Source organism: Typopeltis vanoorti, chromosome 21 (genome assembly GCF_054136105.1).
Source record: "Typopeltis vanoorti isolate ZY-2024b chromosome 21, IOZ_Tvanoo_1.0, whole genome shotgun sequence".
Taxonomy (NCBI): Eukaryota; Metazoa; Arthropoda; class Arachnida; order Uropygi; family Thelyphonidae; genus Typopeltis; species Typopeltis vanoorti.
The window spans coordinates 43,244,505-43,266,916 of NC_143569.1; the positions used below are offsets into that span (position 1 = coordinate 43,244,505).

General features: G+C 36.9%; 1 long non-coding RNA gene across 1 annotated transcript in view; it reads right to left on the reverse strand.

Annotated features, from left to right (window-relative positions):
- Positions 1-977: 977 nt before the first annotated feature.
- LOC150094793 (uncharacterized) overlaps positions 978-22,412 on the reverse strand; it is a 31,618-nt gene continuing 10,183 nt past the window's right edge. Inside the window, exons 2-3 of the long non-coding RNA XR_016550191.1 lie at positions 8,400-8,452; positions 978-1,243 (exon numbers count right to left, since the gene is read on the reverse strand). This is a non-coding gene — a long non-coding RNA (uncharacterized LOC150094793). The remainder of the gene's footprint in view (positions 1,244-8,399; positions 8,453-22,412) is intronic.

Below are 22,412 nucleotides of genomic sequence, written 5' to 3' on the forward strand. Positions count from 1 at the left end.
CAAAAAGAAGTAACAAGGTATAAACCGAAGAGGAAAAGGTATAAAGCGAAACCTAGAAAGAAACCGAATTTTACACTTCTTTGAGCCATGAGTAATGTCTAAGCACGTCGTGACTAGTTTAAGAGAACAACAAAGGATTTATCTACCCAAACGTACATTGGCGCATCCAGGGGGGGGTCACGGGACCCTTCCCCCCAAAAAAAGAAAAAGGAAAAAAACACTAAAAAAATTTCCAAAAATCTATTCCTAATTAAAATTCTTTTTTTTTTTTTTTAAATTTATGTTGTGTCGTGTCTTCTATTTCTATGCTACTTATGAATTAGCAGTTACATAAGGTTAATACCCTATAGCGCTCGGGAATCCTAGCCGCTGTGAACGCAAGGCGAAAGAAGTACTGCTCGGGCACTACTTCGTTTGCCCGATCCAGGCCAGAGGAGATCACGGGTATCATGTATTGGCGATCACTGCAGATGCTCAGTCATAGCTCGTATGCAATGCGTAGTGTGTATTCTCAAATCGTCTACTCAACTCTCCCCCCTCCCTCCAAGATTAAATCCTGAGTGCGCCACTGCAAACGTACATGCAGTTGAAATATATCAATCTTCTTAAACTTCGCACCAATGTTATTGCAATGAAATATCACTGGTATTGAAATTTTAATGAACATTCGCATTCATATAAGCCTCGACGTGTAATGTATGTCAAGGTTGATAAGGGAAAGTGTTATGTTAAGAATTCTATAATTTAAAAATAATATTTTTATTCAGTGCAATAATAAAAAAAAAAAGGATAGTTTTGTTTGATTTATGGAAATTTAAAGTACAGTCTATAGCATGCATACTTAAAGTTATTTAAAGTATAACGATTAAGTGTGATATAATTGATCTTATGGTACTACTAGTTTATAATAATTCGAATTTAATAATAATAATAATAATAATAAGAAGAAGAATGGCCTTATCTACCAAAGTTGATAATCATAATTTTAATTCACAATGTATTTTATTTGCACCATACCTGTTTATAAGTATGTTTACTGTGTCTCTAAGTTTCTGATTAGGTCGATAAGCTTCAATTTTTTCCATGAGACGGATAAAATTCTCTACACTGTATGCCATTGGTTCAGTTTGATTCTCTGTCCATGGCTCACCGTTGTTATATTTGGCAAAACACTTAGATCCAATATACTTCCTCATAAACTCTATGTTCATAAAAGCAGTAACGTAATGTATGGTGCAGCAACCTAAAACAATATGACAAATAAAGTATTTAAATAAACACTATAAGAAGAAAATAAATACATAAAAATATATATATAAATAATAAAAATATAATCGTAAGGCCTTAAAATCTTTCACAAAAGCCTGTAGAAGTGATGTCTGCATCCATAGCGTTAGGCCGCTCAAAGAAGCAGTTTTCACTTGGAATCTAGTTGAAGAAAGAGTTAGAAATTTTTTCTAACTCTTTCTTCAACTAGAGTTAGTCGATTTCTGGCACAAGAAAGTGACTTTTTTTCACCGGAAATGCGTGTTTTTCGTGCCTTAAATTCAAGAAAATCGACACCGTAGAACCTACACTATTTCAGACAAACAATAGATATATTGTATTACAGTTAGGGACCATGGGCTGTGGCCATGGCACCCACATCCTGAAATGGGTCCCCAGGCAGGATTTTTGGCGTTCCCCCTACCTGTCGCTCAGGTTAAGGACAACGTATTGCTATACAGTCTCCATGATTTAGGATCAATAGTTTAAATGATAACACAAAACTAATATTTATTTAAAAAATTACCAATATACATAATACAAACTAATGATAATATTCAAAATTACTTCAAAGTATATTTTCTATCTTTTGTCGACGCAAATTTATCAATAATGTCAGCAAAATCAACTCGCTTAGCCAAATCATTTTCGATGTACAAAATTGCAAGGTGATTAAGTCGTTCATGGCTACTTATTAATCTTTTGGAATTCTTGAAAGCTGATAGTTCGTACTGTCTCTTGCCGCATGTTGTTTGAGATTACTTTAAGCCAAATACTAGGGTCATCACATTTTATACCGGATTTTTCAACAGGACCTGCAACTGAAGCATCAACTGTATCCTATTCTTCCATAGTTACTCCTCCTGCAGGTTTTTCACTTGCGGCCTTTTCTTCCTTTGCAAGAGGTTCACATGCAACAGTCGCTTGACTTTCGACTGTCTTATGAGTTCGATTTGACACTGATATTCTGTTTGGATTTCAATGTCACAAACATTATCACCACCTTCACTATGATCAGTACTGGGAAGTATGTCCTTTTCATTTTCAAATTTTAAAAATTTGGTTATGAATTGACGACCTCGTGATGCTTTCGATTCTCTCTCTCAGATTTCAGTTTCCTCTTTTGAGGCTCTGTTTGTACTTTGAATCAGACATTGGGAATTTATTTATTTTAATTAGATCGTCTTTGCTTGCTTGAGAGCAATTTATTTAAATGTTTTTAATATCTGAAATTTGTATGATTTGAAAAGAAATTAATAATTAAGTTTGTTTCATACAAAAAATCATAACTAAAAAAGTTTTATATTTTCTTTTACTTACTAACTAGCAAACTTTTAATTCAAATAAGACAAATTCTTCTCAAATAAAGAATTTTGTAGAAAATTTTCGGTTTCTTGAGATCAACTTAGCCAACTAAAACTATCAAATAAAGCTTTCTCTTTTATGAATAAAATAAAATTCTCTCAGCATCCGTAGCATACGCAAGTAGGCATCGGTAGGGTAGTGTGCCGGTAACGTCGGCGCGGCGTCGGCATTGAAACGACGGCGTGCATAGAAAGCGAGACGGGCAAACGAAAACCGAAAAATAAAGTAAATCCTTACGAATGGGAAGTTCAGAAGAGGAACCGAAGTCTGAAAAGATGGAAAATGGGTTGGAAACGATTGCAAAAGCTAGTAGTCCCTCTCGGCACATATTCATTCATTTTTTAAAGTTTCTCTTTGTCTTTTGCTAGTCTCACTTAACTGGCCCACCCGACAAGACAGGCCCCCCTAATTCCGGGCCCCCAGGCTAGAGCCCTTTCAGCCCTGCCCTTCTCGGGCCATGGCTGTGGAATTTGTTTACCGTCTCTTTACCAGATATCATTTATAATTAGTGATAATTTTGGGCCAGCTATTTATGATTGCTACTGGTGGAGATTGAACTTCCTCAGGGCTAAAAATAGGGATACCCCCTATAAGGAATAAAGTGTGTTTTCAGTTGCATCTGTTATTCCAAATGGAGTAAGTGGAGCTCTTTTTAACTCAGTGGTGGCCCGTACATAAGCACTGCATCCCAAGGAAAAAATGAAAAAATTAAATTTTGTTTGTGTTTATAAATGATAACAATGCTTATAACATTACATAAATGCAATACAACCTGTTAAAAGTTACAGCTTATGTTTCGACAGTGATTGAATAGTTAATCATTGGAATTGTTCGATTAACGCTTTAGATTACGAAACAAATGCACTGCGATCTAAAGCAGTGTCAGAATTATCACGTTATACCACGTTCAACCAATCGCAGCCAGACTCGCCGATATTCGTTTGTGCTTCTCATTGCACATAACTAGTGAATCTGACACTGCTCTTTAGGCAGTATATGCTTGCGCGCATTATTCTTTATTGGTGTGTGTTCGTGGTGAGGGTGAACTATTTTTTGCAAATCTCATTTTATTCTGTTAAAATAACATATAATTATTTATTTTTTTATAGATACAGGGCTGAATTATGACGAGTGTCACTGTTGAAAATATGAAAAGAATTATGACGTCTATTCTTTCAATTATCGTTACATGTACAAGTGGCAGTGACAGCTAAGAGGAAGGCAAAGCAGAAGTGGGATGAGTCAAGAGTGGAAGAGGACAGAGAGGTGTACAAAGAGAGAAAGCAAGAAGCCAAGAGAGTTGTGGCACAGGCGAAGGCCATGGCATATCAAGATCTGTATGATCAATTAGAAACAAAGGAAGGACAGAGAAAAATTTACCAACTAGCGAAATGTAGAAATAAAGCAGCTAAGGACATCTTACATGTGAGGCAGATCAAAGATGCTGAAGGAAGAGTATTATGGAGGGATGTGGACTTAAGAAACAGATGGAAAATATACTTTGAGGGACTTCTGAATGAGGAAAATGCAAGGACTCACAGAGGAGATGAGCAGCCTTCTGAGGGGATGGTGCAGAACATCAGTAGAATGGAAGTGACGGAGGCCATGAAGAGGATGAGGAATGGAAAAGCGGTGGGCCCTGACAGAATTCCAGTGGAGGCATGGAAGGCACTGGGGGAAGAGGGAATTGACCTGCTGTGGGACCTGTTCATGAAAGTTTGCCAACAGGAAAATATACCCGAGGAATGGAGGGAGAGTACTCTTGTTCCCATCTACAAGGGTAAAGGGGATGCACAAGACTGTAAAAATTACAGAGGAATAAAGTTGATGTCCCACACAATGAAGATCCTAGAAAGGGTTCTTGATGGTAGATTGAGTGAGGAGGTGGAGATTGCAAAGGAACAATTTGGCTTCATGCCTGGTAGATCAACAACAGATGCTATCTTTGGGTTACGACAGATGATGGAAAAATATCGAGAGAAACAAAGGGAGCTACATCTGGTATTTATTGATCTGGAGAAAGCATACGATAGAGTGCCAAGGCAAGAAGTCTGGAGGTGTCTGAGGGAGAAGAAGGTGCCGGAGAAATATGTCATGTTGGTGCACGAAATGTACAGAAATGTGAAGACAAGTGTTCGGACCTGTTTGGGACAGACAGAAAGTTTTCAAGTAACAGTTGGCTTGCATCAAGGGTCAGCATTAAGTCCGTTTCTGTTTAATATTGTGATGGAGGTGGTAACAGAGGAGGTGAGAGAAGATGCACCTTGGACAATGCTGTATGCAGATGACATCTTGCTGTGTGTAGATTCAAGAGAAGAAGCGGAAACTAAACTGGAAAGATGGAGAAAAATACTGGAAGAGAGAGGTATGAGACTGAGCAGAAGTAAGACAGAGTATATGTGTTGCGCAGTGGGCGGTGGCCAGGAGACAGACCTGGAGCTGGAAGGAAATGTCATCAGGAAGGTGAGAGACTTTAGATACTTAGGTTCGACAGTGGAAGAAGATGGAGGAGGTGAGAAGGAAGTGGGATGCAGGATACAAGCAGGTTGGAGGAACTGGAGGGAGATGGCTGGAATGTTATGTGATAAGAGGGTGCCGATCAATCTGAAAGGCAAAATCTATAGGACAGTAGTGAGGCCAGCTATGACATATGCTATAGAAACTGTGGCCCTGAGGAAAAATAACATTAGCAGGATGGAAGTAGCAGAGATGAGAATGCTTAGGTGGATGTGCGGTGTGACCAGAAAGGATCATCTGAGAAATGACTATGTCAGGGGAATAGTGAAAGTTACGAACTTAGGAGCGAAAATACAGGAGGCAAGGTTGAGATGGTTTGGTCATGTGATGAGGAGAGAGGACGAATATGTGGGAAGAAGGGTCATGCAGATGGATGTGCAAGGAAGGCGGAAGCGTGGGCGGCCAAAGAAGAGATGGAGGGAGCTGGTAGAAGAGGACTTGAAGATGAAGAACTTGGATGTGGTGACAGCCCAAGACAGGAAGGTGTGGAGGAGACTCATAATAAACAGTTACCCCACTTAAGTGGGAGAAGCTGCAGAAGAAGAAGAAGAAGAAGAAACAATTACACTGCGATCTAACGCAGTGTAAGAATGATCGTGCCAATTGCAGCTAAACTCGCCGATATTCGTTTACGCTTGACACTGCTCGTTTGGGCAGTGTATCGATGCTTGCGTTCGTGTATCGATGCGCGTTATTTCTGTGAGATACAAAACTTTTATTATTGGTGTTTGTAAGTGGTGAGTAAAAAATTGCTTAATAATAAAGCAATTTTTTAACATATAGATTTATTTATTAATAAATTGGTTACTGATTAGGAAAAAAATTTTTTTTTTAAATTTTATTTTGTATATGCAGCACCCTCACTTAAAATTTTCACCGGTCGCCACTGGTTTAACTCTAACATTTTGAAATCGGTAGGCAGCCATTCTCTACCCTTCAGCCATCACCGACACTGAACGCAAGGCAATCACTGATCGAAATTTTCTGTGGAGAAACTAAGGCAGACAAGTGCCATCATCTTGTGGTGCTAAATCCTAACGTATATATATCTGACAAAGTGTGAGTTCTGCCATTGATTTTCTTTATCTGCGAAATTGAAAGCCGGAGGGAAACTCTATTTGCCTGTACCCCCCAAACACACGCACGCACGCACGCACGCACGCACAAATATAAGTTTTGATTTATTATGTGTATGTATAGATATGATGTGCCCGTTTTGCAAGAGTACTACCAAGTAATGGATTATTTCTAAAAACGAAGAATGTTTATATGGACGTGTGCTCAGTAAGGTTCTCTTATTGTTGCGAGAAAATGGCATGTGAAAAGTGTGTCGACTGATGCTGAATCCAGCAGTTTGACAAGATATGAATTAAGAGGAAAACATTCAAATAGCATTGCACATGTTCCATATTAAATAATGGTAGTCTAGGAAATATATAAAATAAAATAAAATAAATCAGCTAATGCCTTTTATTCCCTTATGGGGAGTAGGTGAGGCCTTTATACCCTATCTAACTTTTGGAGACTGAGTGGGCAGTTCAATCTCCACCAGTAGCCAATCAGATATAGCTGGCCCATGTCTATCACTAATTATAGCAGCCACCAATGAAGGACTGGCAAACAAGTGCTGTCATCTCTTGGTACCTAACCCTAACAAGATATGTTAATGCCTGAAATAATGTGGGTATTACGATTTTCTTGAGTTTACGGGATAAAAAAAACCGAGTTTCCGGGAGGAAAAACCCACTTGCCCGTACCAGAGATCGACTAACTCGGGAATCGGTCGAAGAAACAAGTGAATAAGTTGTTAAATTTTAGTGTTTTTTAATTCCCCAGCTCGGCAGAACCAACCGTAGAATACATAAACTAGATAAAATAAATGCTAGTTAGGATTAGAAATATCACCTGTAGCTCGAGAGATTTTACTCACTTTCTTCCATTTTGATGTTGAGAAATAAAAAGCCTTACCTTCTTTAGGGAATGAAAAGACGATTACAGAGAATTGATTTATTTTATAATTTATTGCACTCTTTAAAGTTTTTCTTGTTTAAATAAAAATTCACAAAATTTTCCTCTGTTGAGGAAAATTGTGTGATGTTTGTATTTACTATAAAATAATAATAATAAATTATTAATAAAATTTATTACATTTTATTCAATTCTAATAATAGTTTCAGATAAATAACTAATTACTGTAATTTCAATAAAAATTATTATAAAATATAGCTTTTAAAACATTTTCACCATTCATGCTTGTGCTACCCGGTCCCGAAAACACTAAAAGAGCTTATCTGGTACACTCAGATCTCCTAAAATTTGTTCCAAAAAAAAAAAAAATCATAGTTATGTCACCCTTACGATGATAATACATGAGCATTAATAATGGACATTGAAATTTTTTTTTTCTTGTTACGCATGTCTTATCAACGATAAGCTATCTTTACTTATCTCATTGCTTATTGGGGATTGTTGGAGGAGATGAGATCTGTGGTGTTGCAGGATCTGATTAGGGATATCAACATCGTGCAGAATTAAGACCTGATATCTACTTAGGGTCCTGTGTGAGCAAACTAGCCTTACGTGATTATTGGTTTCAATAATCACGAAGGCTAGACATGGTAAGACATTATTTTCTCCTGAATAATACACCGCAGCCGACAACCCAACTTGTGGGCTTGATAGTAGCAAGGCAAACTAACAATATAAGAATAGTGTATTATGCGTGTTAATTGCGTGTGCTCTTCGGTCGATTTGCATGTTATGTGGAATGAAAAATCGTAGATTACCGGAGTAAAAACTCTGCCATTTCCATATGACAGCTGTTTTTCTTGCCTTTTCATCTTCACTCATTCTATAACTTCCTATATCTTCACTTGAAATTACTTTATAAATGTTCCTATCGTATTATGTTCACAAATTTCCACAGGTCTGTTCAACAAAAGGGCGTCGTTTCTATCTGCACTACGAAAGCACTCAATGCAATATATGAATTCTGTATTCCAAAAGAACATTTTAAGCCTGGAGCAATTCCTAATAAATTGTTATCCTTGTTCTTCGGTCATTTTTGTCATTTTCTTTTATTATTGTTATAGTTTCAGATATACCATTTAACACCCCTCACTTGTTAAAATCTTAATAATCTACAGCACTTACAAAATCCTTTTCTCTTTATTTATATATTTATATCACATAATTCTATTCTATTAATAAGTTATATTTTGCTTTAAAAGTAAACAAATAGTTCAACTTACATATTATCAATGATGCTATAATCTTCATTTCGTAGCGATTCAAGAAACAAAAGCTGTGGAGAACAAATAAAGAAATGAAATTAATGTTGTGACATAATTTCAATTAATAAATTTCATGAAAAAAATTATGTATCTCATTATATACGTAGGTGCATACCGCTGGATCAGAAGAGGGGAGAATTCTGCATATTCTGTGGTTACCTTATAATGGATCTGTAATTTATTACTCCCAGAATGGGAACAGCAAGTTCCACATCATTTGGTATTTCTGGAGGTTTGGGGTTAAATTCTTTCTGGAAAAGTTGGCTTTGAACAGAATTCAAGAGCAGTAGCTAGATAACTGATGCAAAATATTATGATAGAGAGAATCACTTTGTTAAAGGGAGATGTTATCTATATAATTCACTCGCATTTGATAATGAAAACAAAGGTAATGATTGTGGTTATATTACTGATTTTTGCAAGGGCCTTTACCAAAATACCGCACTGTGAGTTATTTCACAAACTAGAGCATTTGGAAAGAATTGTTTGGCAGATATCAAATATTTATGTACGAAAGGACAATCAAAGAGAATGAAGGTGATAGCTGAGATGCAGCGGGCCTTTACCTTAGTGTCATTGCTATTCATTTCGTGTATATTAATGATGTACATTAATATACACGAAACATAGATTGTTTGCTGCTGCTACTGATGATATCGTTGCGAAGTTTGGAAAAGCAATATCTCTCATATCGAATTATTTCACGCGCCTCTGTAGCTCAGCAGAAGTTAGCGTGTGTCATCCACGACGCTAGCTCGCTCGAAGAAAGAGCGTTGTAGTGCGTCGCCGACTAGAGGAACTGTCACTAAAAACCTGCTTGCCCATGCCAAAGATCAAGTCTATAGTAGAAATAGAATCCACAGTATCTTGGGCCAGCTATCTCTGTCTACCAGTGGAAATTGAACCCCCCCCCCACACACACACCTCTCAGCCTGCAAAAGTTAGACAGGGCTAAAACAGCCTCGCCTACTCCCTACAGGAGAATAAAAGGACTTAGCTGATTTTTTTTTCGAATTATTTCACGATGATTTGAATTCATTCGTCGTATGGGTAGTGTAGATTAGATGGTTTAACCTTTCCAAGTGTTAGGTTTGAATTTTTGACGAAGATAACGTAGAATATGTTTTGTATTTGTGGGAATACGTTTCAGAAGATTGGGAAGTGTAGAGATCTAGGTACAGTGGATTGGAAGTTAAAGTTCATGAGACTGCAAAGGTTGAAGACAATGCAAAAGACAACCGCTGTGCTGAAATGACATTGACAAGTATGAATAAGGATGTTACTACTCCTCCTTATAAAACTTTGATTCAACCAGATGTTAACTGCTATGTGCAGGTCGGATGTATATGGGGATACGATAAAGTGGAAAGAGTGCAGATGTGAAGCTAAGATGATATCAGGATAAATTATATTAAAGAGAAGTGCGACAAGCATCATACGAACTAAAGTAGGACTCACGCGAGGAGTTCAAATACCATGAAAATATCAATGAATAATAATAATAATAATAATTTCGATTCCTGTTATCTAGCTAGGGAAAACGTCTTTTTTTTCTCTTTTTTTTTTTAGCCGGCTTTCAGGTTATTTGAGCTTTAGATCAGATAAATAGGAGTTTTATTATTTTTTCCCTAGAAGAAACTTTGAATTTTAATCTTGACGCTCACTAGCAGAAATAACCACAGAACTACAAACAAAAAGGTGATGAGCGTTCCCATGAGCAGTACAAGGTACAGGCAAAGAGAGTAACTTGTATGGTAATGAAGGCCAAAGCTAATTATGAGAGGAAGCTAACTGATGAGTCCAAAAGAAATCCTAAGGAGTTAGTTCTTTCGCTATGTGGCAAGTAAAAGAAGGAATAACTATGGAAGGATGACTTTAAAAAGTATTGATGGTAGGGAAATTAGAAGGCAAATTAAATAGCTGAGTTACTTAGCGATCATTTTGCAAAAGTGTACCATCTTGGTTGTAATATTGCAATGCCGAATGTCATTGACTGATGAGAGTCTAGAGATAGACGAAATAGAGGTGCTTAGTATATTACAGAACCTTAATGCTAACACTGCCATTGGTTAGATGGCATATCGACCCATGTATTACGAAATTGTGCAAGAGAATTAGCAACTCCTCTAACCAGAATGATTAATTTAAGCCTCAGTTCTGGTAAAGTGGCAATAGAGTGGAAAGAGGGGAAAATAGTTCCACTACATGGAGGCTCCAAGACAGAGGTAGCATTTTATAGACCAATCAGTATATCTGGAGTGGTAGTTAAGGTTTTGGAGAAATTGATAAAAATTAGAATTCAGGACTGGGTGGACAACAATATGATACTTTATAAGGGGCAACATGGTTTTGTGAAGAGTAGGGCTTGCCTTAGTAACTTGCTTACTTTCTATAATAAAGTAACAGTGGAGTTGGATAAAGGAAATCCTTACTCAGTTATACTGCTGGACTTTGCAAAGACATTTGACAGGATTCCACACGGCATTCTGCTGCATAAATTGGAGCAAATGGGTACGGATCCGAAGCTGGTGATTTGGGTTGGAGGGAGGCTGGTAGATAGATATCAAAAAGTGGTTTGTGGAGGAACTGAGTCCAGGAGAAGGCAAGTGACTAGTAGTGTACCTCAGGGCACAGGGCTTGGTCCTCTTTTGTTTAATTTGTACATTAATGATATTGGAAATAATTTGAAAGGAAAAAACCAATTGTTTGCTGATGATGCAAAATTAGGAAGAGCATAAGTCAATTCAGATTATGTAGATATCTTGCAGGGTGACTTAAATAGGCTGACGGTATCGGCTAAGGTTAACGGCTATCAGTTTAATGTGGCTAAGTATAAGGTGATGCACTTCGGGAGGATGAGATCACATGCCGTTTACTATATTAATGGAACTGAACTGCAAGAAGTTAACGAGGCAGGGACTTGTGAGTTACTGTAGACAGAGAACTTAAGTTTAAAGGGCAAAGATTGCCAAAACATCACATCAAATTACATAGTTGTTGAAAAATGCACTGACAAGTTCGTCTGACAAGCAAGGCTACAAGAGATAATCTCATAAAAGCCAGCAGACTGAAAAAACCAGTAGTCAAGGATTTAAATGCATCGCAAGACAATACGCCAATCTTTCTATCTGAGTATTTAACACCTTTCAATCAGAATCTTTTGTACAAAGCAAGAAAGGAAAAAACAGAAAAAAAAGTATCAATTTTTATGGATCAAAGACGGCAAAATATTCTTGAGAAAGTCACAGACTTCAAAGTCTATACAAATAAAAAGCTCGGAAGATATAGACAGGTTGCCAGAGTGAAACAAAAGACTCCAACTTAGTTCAATAAGAAGATCTCAACACAACAAAAATGAATGTGAACCATCAGATAGATGTAATTACACCAGAATACATCAGTAATTGTACTTTCGAATCTCTTGATGCATGGAAACAAAACACAGTACAAGCGAGAGGTCTCTCAATCCTGCATATTAACATCAGAAGCATCCGAAAACATTGGTTATTATTGCAGGCTTATCTGAGGAATTACACTGATATTATTGATATATTGATTCTTACAGAAGTATCCATAACTAATGACGAAGCGACTGCTTTCCAAATTCCAGGCTTCCAACAACATAGATCATGTCGCCAAAAAAGAAGAGGGGGTGGAATATTAATATTTATGAAACAAAAATTAATAGCAAAAGAAATGGCCTATCAGTTTGAGCATGCTGAAACCCTCTGCCTCGAAATCATTAATACCACGAATACACAGCATCCCATAATACTAAATGCTATTTACAGGCCACCAAACCTAAACATGATAAAATTCTTACACGAACTCAATTGCTGGCTTTCAAGCCAAGAAATATGCTCAACCGAACACCTAATGATACTTGGCGACATAAACATAAATATTGCAAATGAAAACCAGAACAACACTGTACAATACCTAGACACACTATCCATGTACAATCTAATACCAACAATAACATCATGTACTAGAGAAGAAATATTCGGAAATACTCTCACTGCCTCCTGTCCAGACCATATAAACGTCCGAGCATCACCAAATAGTTACACTGCATCAGTCATAAAGTGCAAAGTAGCAGACCATTACTTCACCGCTCTAAACCTGCACACCAAGACAATACCCATGCAATGTCTCACAGAAGAAAAACGACAGAAAACAATAATAGACGAAGAAATAGTCAACCACGAAATAAGAAAAACAGATTGGGAACACCTGTCATCAGATTCAGCAGATATTTTATACAACAACATTAAACTCACACTGGAGGAAATATATAAGAAAGCTACAAAGAAAGTCCAAATTCGATCAAAAACAACACAAAATCCTTGGATAACACAAAACTTAATCCTAGAAGTACACAGAAAGGACGCTTTATGGAAAGAATTAAAGCGATATCCAAATAACGCAACTTTAAAAACTGAATATAAGATAATAAGGAATCGCCTTACAATACAAATCAGAAATGCAAAAAGAAGCTACTACAGAGACAAACTAAACTCCGCACAAAACAACATGAAACAAACCTGACATCTGATTAATGAGATGCTAGATTCTGTTCCCAAAACCACTGCCTCCGAAACCATAAAACACAGCTTCATGAAAGACGCAAAACCTATCCAACAACTAGCAAATGACTTTAACCAATACTTTGCAGACTCCATCCAAGAACTTCACAGAAATATTCCCCCAATCAAAAAACGAGACCCTCCACTTGGACCGAGATCAAAACAGACATTATGGTTCCCAACCATAAAAGAAGCAGAACTTCTCTCAGCAATACATCAAATCAAACCAAACAAAGGCCCAGGAATAGATGGTATCAGACCTAAAGATATAAAGCAACATGCAACTAGTTTAAGTCCTATCCTACTAAAACTAATAAATAAAATATTGAAAACAGGACAGATACCAAGTATGCTAAAGACCGCCATAATTACACCCATATACAAACATGGAAAAAGAAATTTAATCAGCAATTACAGACCCATAGCAACATTACCAATTATCAATCAAATTATGGAGCGGATTATACTGAAGAAACTCACAGCATACACTGAGATCTTTCATATTATCCCCAAAACACAATATGGTTTTCAGAAAAATAAGGGAACAACATCTCTCCTGGAAGACTTCACAGACGTAATTAATACCGCCTAGACAAAAACAAAATAGCCATGGTAGTCTTTATAGATCTAACCAAAGCATTCGATACACTTACACATCAAACCTTGTTAGAAAAGCTGAGGCATGTTGGAATAGACGGGCCTCTTCACAGGTGGTTTACAAACTACCTCCAAAAAAGAAAGCATATCACACGTATCGGATCAAACCGAAGCAGAGAGCTACCAGTAACCTGTGGTATACCACAAGGAGCTGTACTCTCCCCGACTCTATTCAACATTTACACGCACGATATTAATCAGTTACCACTCAAAGGTAACATATTCCAATACGCAGACGATACAGCAATAATATCCATCCATAATAACGCAAGCATAGTCCAAACAAATATGCAACATGATATAAATCTGATCATAGACTGGCTCACGAAAAACTCCATACACCTAAACTCAGAAAAGACAAAACTAATGATATTCAGAAATCCACTGACTCGACCAGTTGATAACAAATATATAACCATCCAACATCCACTTTCCAACACAAAAAACACACAGAACAGCAAAACCACTACAATCACTCAGGTTGAAACAATATGATACCTTGGAATTTACCTCGTTGCAGATATGAACTGGAATAGCCATATAAAACATCTACACAACAAACTCCGAACAATAAGTGGCAAACTCTACAGATTAAAAGATATAGTTCCCATACGCCTAAAAACACTAATATACAAAGCGTTATGTCAAAATATACTAAGATATGCTATAACAACGTATGCTTTCTGTGCACCTTACAAATTAAATAGATTAATGTCGCTACAGTACAAAATGACAAAACTGATCTTTTGGGAACAAAGAGAAAATCACGACCTTATAAACATTGCAATGGCAGAACACAAAATACTGACAGCAAAACATTTATGTCACTATGCAGCCTTGCTAAAACATTATTTCGATGCCAACTACAGGACAGTTAGAAATACATACCGTATAACAAGACCTCAGACTACTAATTATATCACATATAAATACAATAATCACTACGGAAAGGCCACGCGAAACTTCTACATCCCAGACATGATTAACAAATTACCTTTTGAATACAGAAACCTTACAAACTACAATAGCCTGAAAAGAGCTCTAAGGACATACTACGAACAAGAAACACGCACCCAAAATACCATACAAAATTAATGAAACACAATATATTCGCTCAGGCTTCCAGTTCAGCGACGCATCAATGCATTCCAAGTTATTGTGTGTGTGTGTGTGTGTGTGTGTGTGTGTGTGTGTGTGTGTGTGTGTGTGTGTGTGTGTGTGTGTGTGTGTGTGTGTGTGTGTGTGTGTGTGTGTGTGTGTGTGTGTGTGTGTGTGTGTGTGTGTGTGTGTGTGTGTGTGTGTGTGTGCGTGCGTGTGTGCGCGCGTGCGTGCGTGCGTGCGTGCGAGTGCGCGCGCGCGAATTTCTCAATCATAGATTTCGTAGCATCCTATCACAGCAAAAAAAAAAAAAAAAAAAATACATAATAATCAACTGGTGTCATCCTCAGATAAGCTTACATATAAGCTTCGAGGATGAAAGGAAAAAAAAATTAGTTCTCATCCAAGATGTATCATATGTAACCAAACGCATGTAATGTACGTATCACATGAAAACCAATGTATGTATTATATGTAAACCAATGTACGTAATGTAAATATCACATGTAAACAAATGTAAGTAATGTATCATATGTAAACAAATGAATGTAATGTATATAATAACTGTAACAAATGTATGCAATGTAAAAATTATTTTAAAAGTAAATCATGAGTTTACACCGTATGTTTGTGAAAATAAGGACACATAATATTTAAATTGCATATGTGTAAATATAATCACACCTTTTCAAACTTGAAAAAAAAAAAATAGTAAACCACAACATGTAATATTATACAACTTATGTAACTCTGAACAATATAATTGTAAATTATTATTATGATTGTTATATAAAAAAACTGTTATCATCATTACTATTTAAATCTCATTATATGTAGCACAAAGTGGTGAACCTTGTAAAATAATATACTGAATAGATGATCATTGTACATATGTAAATATTTGAAAGAACAATAAAAAGAAAAATTTTTTTAAATTATTATTATTATTGTTATTATTATTATTACGGGTGTCTTCATGAAATCAAAAGACTCATCGCGGGAGACCCCACATTGACACACTAATTATTATTTACACAATACCTCTCATACTTCTCCTTAAATTCATTCACAGAAAGCATTCACAACCACCTCCAGTAACTCATTCCACCCTTTCACAACCCTCCGAGTAAAAAATCTAGTCCTAATACCCTTGTTAACCACACTTTTGCATAATCTCTAGGGATGGCCCCTCGTTCTCTCCCTTCCTTCACTGATCTTAAAAATGTCATCAGTATCAATCCTTACAGGATTGATACTGATTATAAGGCATTAATAAGACCGCATTCGGACTATTGTGCACCAGATCTGTGCACAATAGTCCATTCTTGGTGATGAAGAAATGGCGGAAAATATTCAGAGGCGAATTACAAAGATTGTTGCAGGTCTGTGGGGTATTTCCTACGAGGATAGATTGAAGGGGCTCGAAAAAGTAGCTGATTGACGTAGGAGAGGAGATGTGATAGAGGCATATAAATTATTAAAGGGATTTTATAGGATTGATACTGATGACTTTTTAAGACCAGTGCAGGAAAAGAGAAAATGAGGATCCATCCCTGGAGGTTGTGTAAGTGTGTGGTTGACAAGGGTGTTAGGATTAGATTTTTTTGCTTGGAGGATTGTGATTGGATGAAATGCGTTGCCAGAGGTGAATGCTTCGTCTGTGAATGAATTTAAGAAGAAGTATGACAGGTATTGTATGAATAATATTTAGTGTGTCAATGTAGGGTCTCCCGCGATGAGTCTTTTGACTCCATGGAGACATCGTTATAATAATAATAATAATAATAATAATAATAATAATAATAATAATAATAATAATAATAATAATAATAATAATTTAGAATACAAACTGACCGGCATTCGTAACACAATAGACCTGACATCACAATTATCGAACATCGACAGGTTTGGATTATTGATATCCCAGTATCCAGTGATAACAACATTAACAACAAAGACGTGGAAAAAATTACTAAATATGGAGATCTGGCAATCGAAGTTGGCCGGCTATGGCTTAAACACACCAAAGTCATCCCAATAGTTATTGGTGCAACTTCAAAGAAGCTATCCAACTATTTATAGCAATTAAACATCAACGAAGTGACCCCATATGACCTACAAAAAAAACAAAAAAAAAACGCATCGCTTGGAACAGTCCATATTTTACGACGTTATCTGACGGACTGTTCTTAGATTCTTGGGTAGAATTTGAATTGTTCTATATCACCAGTCAAATCGTTGTTTAAATGACATCTTGTTTTGACTGGGTATCAATTATGTGAATAAAATAATAATAACTCACATTCCTAATATCAACTAGTAACTACTACTTAAGATCAGGAAAAACGAAATACAGGCAGTTACCTGCCATACAGTGTCGTAGCTAGAGCTTTTGTCGCCCGGGGAGGTTGCTGAGTTTGCTGCCTCTCTCAGTACACACCAAAATACTACAAAAAGTCAAAACGACGTATAGGGAAATAAATTAAAACACTATGTTTATTTTTGAACTAAAACTTTAACTCCAACATTTTAAAATGTTATTTTTCTTGCTTTTCTCTTAGCAAAATCGTCAATGTATTAGGTATTAGCAAGATTTCTTAAACGCAAAGTGTCGCCCGGGGCGGACCGGCCCCTAACTACGCCACTGCCTCCGTATATTCTCTGACCACTTCTAAACACGCGTTTATGAATGCATTCACCTACGACAATGATAAAGAGAGGAATAGTTGCCTAACAATTTCAAAAAAGTTGGGGATAAACGAATGCTGCTCACTCCATGGATGAAAGCAAAAGCATTGCGATTAGTTATGATTTTCATCATAAATAAACCTCGCTGGATGGATTTGCATGCATGAGTGTGCTTCCCAAACTGTGGATGTCGCTTTCCTTACCATCACGAGTCTCACAAAAATAACGTGGTATATTTTTGATTATTCGCGAAAAATAGTTACTGCATGATTTGTGCGTCAATAAATACAATCCGAAATGCAGGATGTGAATGATGAAGCAAGTTAGTTTTTTTTTTTAATTTAAAAAAACGGTTCAGTAGGGAATTGTTATATTATAAAAATAAAAAACGAATCGATAACGCCTTTTATTCCCGTATAAGGAGTAGGCGAGGTCGTTGTAGCCTGCTAACTTTTGGAGCATGAGTGGGCAGTAAATCAATGCAAATATCGTATATTTTCCATATACATGATGGCCCATAAGTCACGAAGGGATTTAAACATTTAATAACTTCTTCTTTTTTTTTATTTAGTAATAATTTTTATTCTCTTTTGTTATAATGAAATACAGAACCGAGATTTTTTTTATTAGTTATGAAAAACCACATCACGTAAATGCCTTCAATTTTCGGCTTCACAAAAACGAACTCTTTCGGCATGTTCCATGACAGCTGTTAATGTTGCTGGCTGCAGTGCCCTAATTTCTGCACGAATGTTCTCCTTCAACTGTTTGGTTGTCTGGGACTTGTTCACACACATTTTCTTCAAGTAACCCGATCAGAAGAAATCGAGAGCAGTCAGATCTGGAGAACGCGATATGGCGGTATGCTCTTTGCGTCAGAGCAATCGAATGCTGATTTTCAAAATAAAATTCTACGATTTTGGTTCGTTGTTGGGTTGTGAACCTTTCCTTCATTAATATCCCAAATGTTCCTTAGAACACTTGAAAAAAAAAAATGAAATGAAAAATTAATAATCAAAAAAGTTCTGCACATTTCAAACCCCTTCGTGACTTATGGGTCACACTGTACAAGTGGGAAAAAAAAAAAGTGATGCACCATATTTTTAAAATACTCTTGATTTGAGATAGTTGTAGAAAGTTTTTGCTTAGCCATCAAGTAAATTACAAGTAAATATTATAGTGATGTTTTATGGACTTCGAATTTGAATGCATGAGATTACATATCAAAATTTGAAATTAACTGGCCATGCTGTAAGAACCTGTGTAGTTCAGTGGATGTGACGTTTGCACACCATGGCTCTTAACCGCACGAAGGAAGACTTCTTGGTTTCGAATCTAGTCGTCAACTAGAAGAAGATTTTTTAAGCCTTTTTTCGACCAGTTCCCGAGTTAGTCGATCTCTGGAATGGGCAAGCGGGTTTTTTCTCCCGGAAACTCGGGTTTTTCGTCCCTTAAACTCAAGAAAATCGACCATAGAACCCACATTGTTTCAGGCATTAAATACGAGTGTTAGGGTTAGGTACCACGAGATGGCGGCACTTGTCGAGCCGTTTCTCTTCACTGCGTGCCACTTAATTAGTGATAGCCTTGGGCCAGCTATCTCTGATTGGGTACCAGTGGAGATTGAACTTCCCACTCAGTCTCCAAAAGGTAGATAGGGCTAAAAACGGCCTCGCTTACTCCCTATATACGTAAATAAAAAGGCGTTAGCTGATTTTTTTTTTTTTTTTGCTGTTTTTGCCGTCGGAATCACTGATTTCTGCTGTATGAAGGTGCATGTACAGAAAGATAACTTTTTTCAAATAACCTGCACTCATTTTTTCCAACCAAAAATAGTATTCTGCGCTTATTTTTTGTGTACGCATGCTCTGTCATTACAATTTCATTCCGTGTACCAACTCCCTTCCGCAAGGTATGTGCGTGCAGTTCGCCATTATCAGAAATTAGCGTGATATGCTCACTCTGTCAACTAGGATCATAAGGAAAAAATTTGAATACTTAAAAGAAGAAAGAAATTGGAAATCATATTGCTGGCAAGAAGTAAAATGTCACCTTAATCTCCATACGAGACTCGAAGAAGAAACCAACATCAGAACTCTTATTTATTTTTTTCAATTCCATTCAAGAAATACGGTAAACCTAGAGGTAATTTAGTACGTGGAGGAGCTAAGGATTAGATAATCGAAAAACAACCCTCCTCTACAGACTAAAAATGAACTTGACCATTTCAGGCCTCTAATATACAACGTAATAGTCTCACAGTGGGCGATGAAATTCATATACCATTTAGAACACTCTAGTTTAGCATACTGCAAAACAGGCAAACCGGTCAGAAGGACACATGCAATTAACAGACATAATACACTGGCTTCATAACCAGTGCCGTAATACAAAACAACCACAATTATATAGACTATATCATTATATGCAGAACCTTCACAGCTCAGTCGGTATAGACGAAGCCCTTTGGTCAGAAAGATCTGGGTTCGATTCCGGTCCATGACGTGAGGAACCTTTATCTAATCTCTTTCGACTAAAGGTGACTTAGCCGGTTTCATACGAGGTGGAGGGCTTTTTTTCCCTGAAACTAGGATTTTTCGTCCCTCAAAACAGACAAACCGGCCAACAGAACACACGCAATTTACAGACAAGAATACTTGGAGGAATAAGGGTAACTGCCTTATCCTTGTATTACAGTGGAGAAGTCCAAGGAAACTTGGAAGGCTATAGGCTCTTAAGTGCCTGTTAAAGCCACTGATGTATCGATGGATATCATTATGTGCATTACATTATACTGACTCACCAACGTAGTCCGCGCGGTTAGCCTAGTGACTATGCGCTTCGCAACCATATACCTGCAGAAGGAGTGTCTTGGGTTCGATTCCCGTGGACGACGTGAGGAGCTTAAGGATCTTCCTCAGCCATAGCCAAGTTAGCCGGTCTGGGGCGTGGACAGCAGGTTTTTTCCCCCAGTTTATTGGGGTTTTTCATCCCGCAAGCAGGCAAACCGGCCCTGTGAACACACACGGATTCAGTCAGGAATACTTAAGACAATCCCTCCAGCCATAGGTCTGAATTGTCAGCTATGCGGGTCCCGAGACCGTATAAAAAAGGGGGAATTGAGGTGGTGCCGTACCTCCCCGTAAAAGCGGTTCACGGCCGTTGAATCACCATACGAAATGAAATGAATGAATGAATGAGCCAACTTGTATACCTTCGAAATGAAAAGTTATAATATATTATTCAACAGTTAAAAAGGAAGCGTGTTGGGACTAGGAGAAGATAATAAAATCACCTAAAGTGCTTATTTTATTTATTTTTTCCATTTTTATTTATTTTATTCTATTTTATTTTATTTTTTATTTCATTTCTTATTTATTTTATTCTATTTTATTTTTATTTATTTATTTATTTTTGAAATGGAGGTGCAAAGTTCAAATTTTTTTTAAGACTTTGCGCCTCCGAATGCCTATGTGCCAGCGCAAAGTATATCCAAAAATCATTTATTTGTTTATTTTATTTTATTTATTTTATTTTTCATAAACGCGAATACATGATTAATCATAGGCGCAAAGTATTCAAGAAAAGAAGGCATTTACAATAAACGTAAAATTTCTAGAAGCAGCATAGTCTACAGGAAAATTTCAGAATTTGATAAGTTTCTCTTATTAAATTTGAAATTAATAACTTCTAAGATTAAAGTGATACAGTTCAGTAGAGAGCAGTTCGGTTATTTGATGACTCCTCTCTCACCGATTGTATTTAGCCAGGTGATTAGTTTCCCCGCCCCCATTTCTGCTAAACACGAGCAACCACTACCCGACATCTTTTTACAATTGAATTGCTGACTCACCTACTTGCTACTTCCAGTCGTCTTTTATTCAATTTCAGTTCTGTGAATCAGTCTGCTTCATTAAGTATTCCCAAGGACTGTAACCTTCATACATTCTTCTTAAAGAGATGTCAACAGACTATTTTGCTCTTGAGCACAGCCCACACGCGACATTTAGTTGTTATAGGCCTTGCGGCCAGCTAGAAATGTTAGGTTTATAATATTAAGTCCAATGTCGAAATCTCATTTCAGTGTTCAGACGAATCTGCTTAAACACTGAAATTCCCGAATGATTCATCGAATGCTTATGAATTTATTATATTTAAAATTAGTAAAACTAATTTAGAAAATTACTTAAAATTGCCGTTAGTTAAATTTCAAGGTAGCATGCAAGGATTTCTGAGAACTGTTTTACAATAATCTGTACACAATTTTCGTGCAGTTCAATAAGATAAACAAATGATCCATCATAAAAATTTTGGAAACAACTACCATGTTAGAGTAAAACTTTAGTTTAATATAAACCAAAATAATCACTCGACGTTTCGACCTTCACATGAATGTCATCATCTGGAGTATACACATATACAGGGTGGTTCAAAATTCCACCCACAAACTTTGAAGAGAGGTAGAGAACATCAAAATCAACATTATTCACATAGGAAAGCATACCGGAAACGCCACCCGAAAGTGATAGGTGGCGCTGTTCGCCAGCGCTCCAGGTGAGCAATTGGGGTTTCCTCATTCAAGTTTTCGACGTCGTAGGAAGAACATGTGTCGTTTTACGAACGATGACATGCACCTCATTTACCATATTATGTATCCAACTACTTTTGAACTGTTCAGTTATGCCTAATAAAGTTTTTTACACTACTTACTGCCTTGTGTTATTTCTGTATCTTTGTGTCCCTGTTAGTACCTTCCGGTGGCGTTCCCGGTCATGCTTTCCTATGTGAATATGGTTGATTTTGATGTTCTCTACCTCCCCTCAAAGTTTGTACGTGGAATTTTGAACCATCCTGTATACAGAGAAACAAGCTGCACTACAATCTACGTGGTATGCTAAAGCTACATTGATCTGGTCAACCGTTAAAACTATTGGCCTGACCT